The 8,209-nt window shown below is 45.2% G+C and overlaps 1 pseudogene; it reads left to right on the plus strand.

Annotated features, from left to right (window-relative positions):
- The first annotated feature begins 6,957 nt into the window (after positions 1-6,957).
- LOC102758430 lies at positions 6,958-7,312 on the plus strand (annotated as a pseudogene).
- Positions 7,313-8,209: the final 897 nt, after the last annotated feature.

The raw sequence follows: 8,209 nt of genomic DNA on the forward strand, positions 1-8,209 counted from the left end.
AGGAAAATGAGAACAAGTTCACTCAGCTCTTCACCACTGAGAACACTTTCTGCTTAGAGAATCAGGGAATCTTCTTTCTGTATGGCACCAATACCTATTTCTGTCTCCCAGCCAACTGGACAGGGACCTGCACCCTAATCTATCTCACCCTGAAATAGACATTGCCCTAATAATCAGTTCTTTAAGGTTCCTGTCACCACTCACACTTGAACCAGGAGGGGCATTGTCCTTCTCCTCCTTGCCAGTCTAGAAATAGCTATAGGCCTAGGCACTGGGATAGGGGACTTAGCAACCTTCCTTTCTCACTGTCAAAGCCTATCCAGAGACCTTGCAGATAGCTTAGAGGAAATTGCCCAAAATATTGTCACAGCACAGGACCAGATTCATTGGCAGCAGTTACTCCCAAATCAGAGAGGACTTGACCTCCACACTGCTGAGAAAGGGAGGCTATGTCTATTCCTAGGGGAAGAATGCTGTTTTTATGCCAACCAGTCTTATATAGTAAGAGATGGGGCCCACGAAACTAGTTAATAGGGCCTCAAAAGTCCAATAACAAATTTCAAAATCCTGGATACCTGGCTACAGAATCTTATCTGGACCTTCTGGCTTCTACCTTTTCTATAATTATACTGGTTTTACTGTTTGGACCCTGCCTTTTAAACTTACTATATGCTTTATTTCCACCCGGATAGAAGCAATCAAGTTCCAAATGGTTGTGGAAATGGGACCCCGAATGTCAGCTCCCATCTTCCATGGTCCCTTAGGTCATCCACCTCCAATGGAGTCCTAACAATCCCTCTTCAGCAGGGATTAGCCAGAGTGGTCATCACCTCTATTCCCAACAGCAGTTGGGGGTTTCCAAATCAGAGGAGGGAATGAGGAGATAGAAGAGGGATAGGTAGTTAAGGATGAGACTATGGCAGGGGAGGAAAATAGGTAAGTTCAAGAATAAGAAGATACAGTTTGCTGACTAGTTGCTAAGGAACCCGGCTGGGCCAAAACCCAGCTAGGTGGAAGTTGCTGGAGCAACCCAACTGGGCAGGGAAAAACCAACACCTCTAGACAGAGCTTCCTCTACCCTTATACAGAGAGCTTCTGTGGAAGAACCAATCAGAAGCCAGCAGGGCATATCTATACCCCTAGACATAGTGCTTCTTGGGTTCCCTCCCTGCTAGAAAGAGTCTATCTCTCAATAACCTTTGCTTTTGCTTTTGCTTACCTGTTTGTCCATGAAATTATTCTTCAATTTTGCAAGACAATGAACCCAGATCCAATCACAGCACTTTGGTTTTATCAGGGCCTTTTGTTTCCCATCTGACTCCTCCTTCTGGGTTTAATCCCCTTCTCTCTCCCCTTGTGGTCTCTAGTCCAGCAGCCTTCTCTCCTAGTGATCTCTTTTCCAAATGCTGTCTTCTGTAGTCAGCTCTGTGTAACACAAAGTGAAGGAGAAATTATCTAATGAGTCCACACAATGCAGACAGCCAAATAAAATATCCTGACCCAATGAGTCCACTTCACTTTGTTTAATGCTATCTGTCACACCATCTACATGCTGGGGTAACAATAGTGACTGAGAATTTTAGCAACCTCTCTGTATGTTTGCCATCTCACAAAAGGAAAGATATTTAAATACTAGAGGTCCAATGCACAAAATTTGTGTAAGAGTGGGCCTTCCTTCCCTCGGCTTTCTGCACCGGCTTCCCTCTGGCACCCGGGACCCAGGCTGGCTTCCCTCCAGTCCCAGCTTCATCTGGAAAGACGTCCAGAATGATGTCTGGTCTAATTAGCATATTACCCTTTTATTATTATAGATACCTACAAATAAACAGCACACACAAAAAGGCTTTCTTAGAGTTGGTGTATAATTGTGCACTGAAATCCATTCTCAAAATAGGAACTTCTGTAGAAAATGGTGTTTGCATGGCAACCCCTGTATTTTATTCATAGATGTATCTTTTTGCAAAATACAGAGCCAGTATTGACTGCAACAGCTTTTGTAACTCCAAAGACATTGATATTCTTCTCTCTTGCATTGTTACAAAAGTACAAACCAGGGGAGTCCTATAGAATAAAATGCAATAGCATCAGTTAGTTGCTTAAGTCTGGTTAAAGATAGAAATCATGTCTCCAACTTCACTATACTTATTTTCTATTTGACAATATCAATCAGTGAATAGTTAATATTCTGCTTCAATAGTTTTAGAAAACACAAGTGATTTCAGTTGTTTTCCTGAACTGACATTAAGATTTATTATTTTGTTTTGTTTTGTCTTAGAAAATAAATCAATAACACAGTACTTTCATCAATTTATAAAGATTTAACCATTAATAAGGCTTTAAAATATATTTTGGAAAAATATTAATGTAAAACATGGAGACTGCCTTTTAAAAAAATAAGTAAAACAAAAATAAATTGGAGGTTTTTCTGAAGAATATCTTCTAAGGCAGCATCTTTTTTCTTTCCATCCCTACCTCTGCTCTGCAGGTAAAAGAAGAAAAAGGAAAAAAGAACTTTTTTCAAAGGAATTTTTTTAAAGGCAAAATTTTTTTACATTTTCCAGGGTACAGAGTTCTAGGTTTGCATTTTTTTTTTCTCTCAAGGCTAAATATTTCACTCTACTCTCCTTGCTTGCATGGTTTGTAAGGAGAATTAGATATAATTTTTATATTTTCATTTATAGGTATATTTTTCCTTTGTCTTTTTTCAGAATTTTTTCTTTAGTTTGGTTTTCTATAATAAAAATGATATGACAAGTGTAGATTTGGGGGCCTTTATCTTCATTGGTATTCCCTGAGGTTCCTGAATCTGTGATTTGGTGTCTGCCATTAATTGAGGGAAATTCTCAGTCATTATTGTTTAAAACATTTCTTAAATTCTTTTCTATTTTTCTTCTCCTTCTGGTATTTCATTATGTATATACTAGGGGCCCAGTGCATGAATTTGTGCACCTTGAAAGGAACTGTGGGCCATGTGAGGCTACGGTAGGCACAGGGGTGGATCTCAACCCATCCTCCACGCCCCAGCCCAGCCCCTCCTGCCACGACCTCCAGTCCCCTGTCTGCCGGAAGCCCCACTCCCACTGCTGCCACTCCCATGCACTGATGGGGCTGGCCCTGCTCGCAATGGCTGGAGGCACGAGCAATTGGGGCTGGCTCCAGCAGCAGGTGCAAGCGGAGCTGGCGCCATCAGCAGTTGCAAACAGCAGCTGCTGTCCCGATCACCCCTCAGGATCAGGGGGAGGTAGAGAAGCCCTGAGGGGCAATCAGGGCCTGCAACTGCCACTCGCACCCACTGATGGCGCCAAGATATTGGGACTGGCGCCGGGCACTGGCTGCGGGTGTGAGCGGGGCCGTCATCGGCGGTGGGTGCAAGAGGTGACTGCTGGTCCTAATTTCCCTTCAGAAGCAGGGGAAGGTGGAGAAACCCTGAGGGGCGATCGGGGCCAGCAGCCGCCGCTTGCACCTGCTGATGGCGCCGAGCAATCGGGGGCCGGTGCTGGGTGCTGGCAATGGTTGCAAACAGTGACTCCAGCTCCTGCAGAAGGTGTGAGCTGTGCCAGCAAAGGCAGCAGGTGCGAGCGCCGAGCAGGACCACAGAGCGTGGGAGCAAAGAATTTTCAGTAACCACGAGAGGCTCGCCCCGATGACAGCGACAGGTGCCCTGTCTTGGTCTGGCACTCCTGATCACCTGCTCCGCCATGCTGTTGCAGCCGACGCCTACCATGTTCCGTGCACACTCCCCTGCTGGCCAGCGCATGTCATAGCAACTGGTTGTTCAGTTGTTCCGCCATTCGGTCTATTTGCATATTAGACTTTTATTATATAGGACTAGAGGCCCGGTGCACAAAAATTTGTGCACTTGGGGGGGAGAGGGTGTCCCTCAGCCCGGCCTGTGCCCTCTCGCAGTCTGGGACCCCTCGGGAGATAACAACCTGCTGGCTTAGGCCTGCTCCCGGGTGGCAGAGGGCAGGCCCAATCCCTAGGTGCAGCCCCTGGTTGGACTCAGAGCAGGGCCCATTGGGGAGTTGGGGCACTGCCCCCTGTCATGAACAGAGCAGGGCGGATCAGGAGGTTGCGATGCCACCCTCAGTCACGCTCAGGGTAGGGCCGATTGGGGGGTTGGGCACCACCCCCTGTCACACACAGAGTAGGGCCAATCAGGGGGTTGGGGCACTGCCCCCTGTCACACACAGAGCAGGGCCCATCAGGGGGGTTGGGGCGCTGCCCCTGTCATGCACAGAACAGGGCCCATCAGGGGGATTGGGGCACCGCCACTCTCACACTCAGGGCAGGGCCAATGGGGAGGTTATGGCTCTACCCGTCACACACAGAGCAGGGCCCTTGGGGGGGGTGGTATTGGGGCACCGCACCCTGCCACACACAGAGCCCCAGGGAGATCAGGGGGTTGGGGAGCTCCCCCCATCAGTCACAGAGCAGGGCTGATCAGGGAGTTGGGGCGCCTTCCCCTGTTATGAACAGAGCAGGGCGGATAGGGAGGTTGTGCCCCCCCACCATTACACACAGAGCCACAGGGCGATCAGGGGTTTGGGCGCTGCCCCCGGTCACGCTGATCCCGGTGCCAGGAGGCCTCTCAGCTCCGCTGATCCCGGTGCTGGGAGGCATATTACCCTTTTAAAATATATGATAGAGGCCTGGTGCATGGGTGGGGGCCGGCTGGTTTGCCCTGAAGGGTGTCCTGGATCAGGGTGGGGTCCCCACTGGGGTGCCTGGCCAGCCTGGGTGAGGGGATGATGGCTGTTTACAGCTGGTCGCACACCCTTCAAGGTGGGGGTCCCCACTGGGGTGCCTAGCCAGCCTGGGTGAGGGGCTGAGGGCTGTTTTCAGGCTGGTGGGTGACTGAAGCTCCCAACTGCTCCTTTCTTTCTTTTTTCTTTCTATTCTGGGCCAGCTTTAGCTCTGGCTCCAGCTCTGAGGCCTCTGCTGCTGAAAGCAGGTATCTGGTTTGTTTGGGTTCTATAATCGAAACACTGTTTCAACTCGAGATCTGAGATCCCAGCATGCTGAAAGCAGGTTTCTGGGGTTTTGTTTAGCTTCTATATTTGTAACAATGTTTCCAACTGCAAGCTCAGAGGCCGGCAAGGCTGGCGGGGAATGTTGGAGTCCTCCGTCATTGAAGCATGCAAGCCTCATGTTAGAATTCAAGCTGCCTGGCTGCTGGCTACCATCTTGGCTGGCAGTTAATTTACATATCTCGATGATTAGCCAATGGGAAGGGTAACGGACATACGCTAATTACCATGTTTCTCTTTTATTAGATAGGATTAGACCTTTTGTTGTCCTTTCACAGTTCTTGGACATTTGGCTCTGCCCCAACCCCATCTTTGTTGTCTTTGCTTTTCAGTCTTTGAGGATTCTACTGAGATATCCTCAAGTTCAGAGAATCTTTCCGCAAACTTGTAATATTATGTCCATCAAAAGCACTCTTCATTTCTGTCACAGTGTTCTTGATCTCTAGAATTTCTTTTTGGTTCTTTCTTAGGATTTCCATCTCTCTGCTCACATTGCCCATCTGTTCTTTATGCAATCTGTTTTATCCATTAGAGCAGCAGTTCTCAACCTGTGGGTCGCGACCCCTTTGGGGGTCGAACAACCCTTTCACAGGGGTTGCCTAAGACCATTGGAAAACACATATTTAGTTACATACTGTTTTGTGATTAATTACTATGCTTTAATTATGTTCAATTTATAACAATGAAAATACATCCTGTATATCAGATATTTATATTACAATTCATAACAGTAGCAAAATTATAGTTATGAAGTAGCAATGAAAGTAATTTTATGGTTGAGAGTAACCACAACATGAGGAACTGTATTAAAGGTCATTAGGAAGGTTGAGAATCACTGCATTAGAGCCTTCAGCATAATAATCATAGTTGTTTGAAGTCCTCGGTGTGATAATTCTAACATCTGCCATGTCTGATTCTGATGCTTGCTCCATCTCTTTAAATTGTGGAGGGGGGGATTGCCTTTTGTTTGTTTTACATTATTGTTTTTTATAGCTGGCCATGACGTACTGGTAAAAGGAACTGCTGTAAATATACCTTTAAGAATGTGGGGGTAGTGAGGTATGGGTAAAGGGAAACATTCTGTACTCCTACTATCAGGTCAGCCTTTTACTAAGCATATGCCTCTGCACTGTGGACTTCACAGTGTATCTTTTTTAAAATGTGTTTTTTATTGATTTTAGAGAGTGAGGAAGAGAGAGGGATAGAGAGATAGGAACATTGATCAGCTGTCTCCTACATGCCACTTACTGGGAATCAAGCCCGCAACAAGGACATGTGTCCTGACTGGGAATGGAACCAGTGAACTCTTGGTTCATGGGTCAATGCTCAACCACTGAGCCACATCAGCTGGGCAAGGTGTATCTTTCTTTAAAAGAATCTTTATTGTTAGGAGAATCCATAGGCAGCAAAATAGCAGACATATGTCATAGCAATATCTTTACTGATATAGCTCTTAGGACAATGGAAACTAAAGAGAAAAGAAACAAATGGGACTACATCAAAATAAAAAGCTTCTGCACAGCAAAAGAAACCATCAACAAAACAACAAGAAAGCCCATTGCTTAGGAGAACATATTTGCCAATGTTATCTCCAATAAGGTTTTAATCTCCAAAATTTACGAAGAACTCATACAACTTAACAAAAGGAAGATAAACAATCTGATCAAAAAATGGGCAAAGGATCTAAACTTTTCAAAAGAGGACATACAGAAGGCCCTACAGAAGGACATACAAATGAAAACATGCTCAAAGTCACTAATCATGGGAGAGATGCAAATCAAAACAACAATGAGGTATCATCTCACACCTGTCAGAATGGGTATCATCAACAAATCAACAAACGACAAGTACTGCTGGTGAGGTTATGGAGAAAAAGGAACCCTCGTGCACTGCTGGGTTGATGAAGCTAATTTATTGATTTGGCAAGGACTTATTGTTCCTGACAACCCTCCATATGATAAGGGGGCCTTCAGAATCGAAATGAACTTTTCAGCAGAATACCCATTCAAACCACTGAAGATCACATTTCAAACAAAGATCTATCACCCCAACATTGATGAAAAGGGACAGGTCTGTCTGCCAGTAATTAGTGCTGAAAACTGGAAGTCAGCAAAAAACCGACCAAGTAATTCAGTCTCTCATAGCACTGTGAATGATCCCCAGACTGAGCACCCCCTTCAGGCTAACCTCGATAAAGAATACTCCTAAGGTCCATTAAAAAAATCTGTAAGAATGCTGAAGAGTTTACAAAGAAATATGGGGAAAAGCGACCTGTGAACTAAAATCTGCCACAATTGGTTACAGTGAGTGTGAGCAGAGACCCTGAGCAATGCATTCAGACACTGCACAAAGCAGGTCTCTGTGGAAAAATGACACAGGCCACCACCTGGCATTTGATTGTGGCAGTTACTAACTTTCTACAGTTTTCTTCATCAAAAGTGGTCTTAGGTAATCTGTAAAGAAAGTATTAAAAATGTAAGATGTTCTAAAAAAATCTTTATTGTTGAGAATATTACAAATGTCCCCCATTTTCCTCCATTGTTCCCTCCACCTGGTTCCCACACCACTCCAGGCCTTCACCATCCTATTGTCTGTGTCCATAGGTAAGATCCTTGATTAATCTCTTCCCGCACCACCCCCACCCCCTTCCCTCTGAGATTCATCAGTCTGGTCCATGTGTAGTTGCCTCTTGTTCTATTTTATTCATCTTGGGCTTTTTTATTGTTGTTAATCCTCACCCAAGAATATTTTTCCATTGATTTTTTTAGAGAGAGTGGAAAGGAGAAGGAGAGAGAGAGAAGCACCAATGTGAGAGAGACACATTGATTGGTTGTCTCCTGCATGCACCCCAACCATGTCCGGGGAACCTGCAACCAAGGTACGTGCCCTTGGCCGGAATCGAACTCAGGATCCTTCAGTCTGCAAGCCGAAGCTCTATCCACTGAGCCAAAATGGCTAGGGCTTATTGGTGTGTTTTTTTTATTACATTCCTTAATCATTTATTTTGATTTTTAGATTCAGTTGTTGGTAGATATGTATTTATTGCCATTTTATTGTTCATATTTCCTCCTCCTCCTCCTCCTCCAGAAGATCCTTCAACATTTCATGTAATATTAGTTTGGTGGTAATGAACTCTTTTAGCTTTTTCTTGTCTATGAAACTCTTTATCTGACCCTCAA

This window comes from Myotis davidii, unplaced genomic scaffold (assembly GCF_000327345.1).
Source record: "Myotis davidii unplaced genomic scaffold, ASM32734v1 scaffold969, whole genome shotgun sequence".
NCBI lineage: Eukaryota > Metazoa > Chordata > Mammalia > Chiroptera > Vespertilionidae > Myotis > Myotis davidii.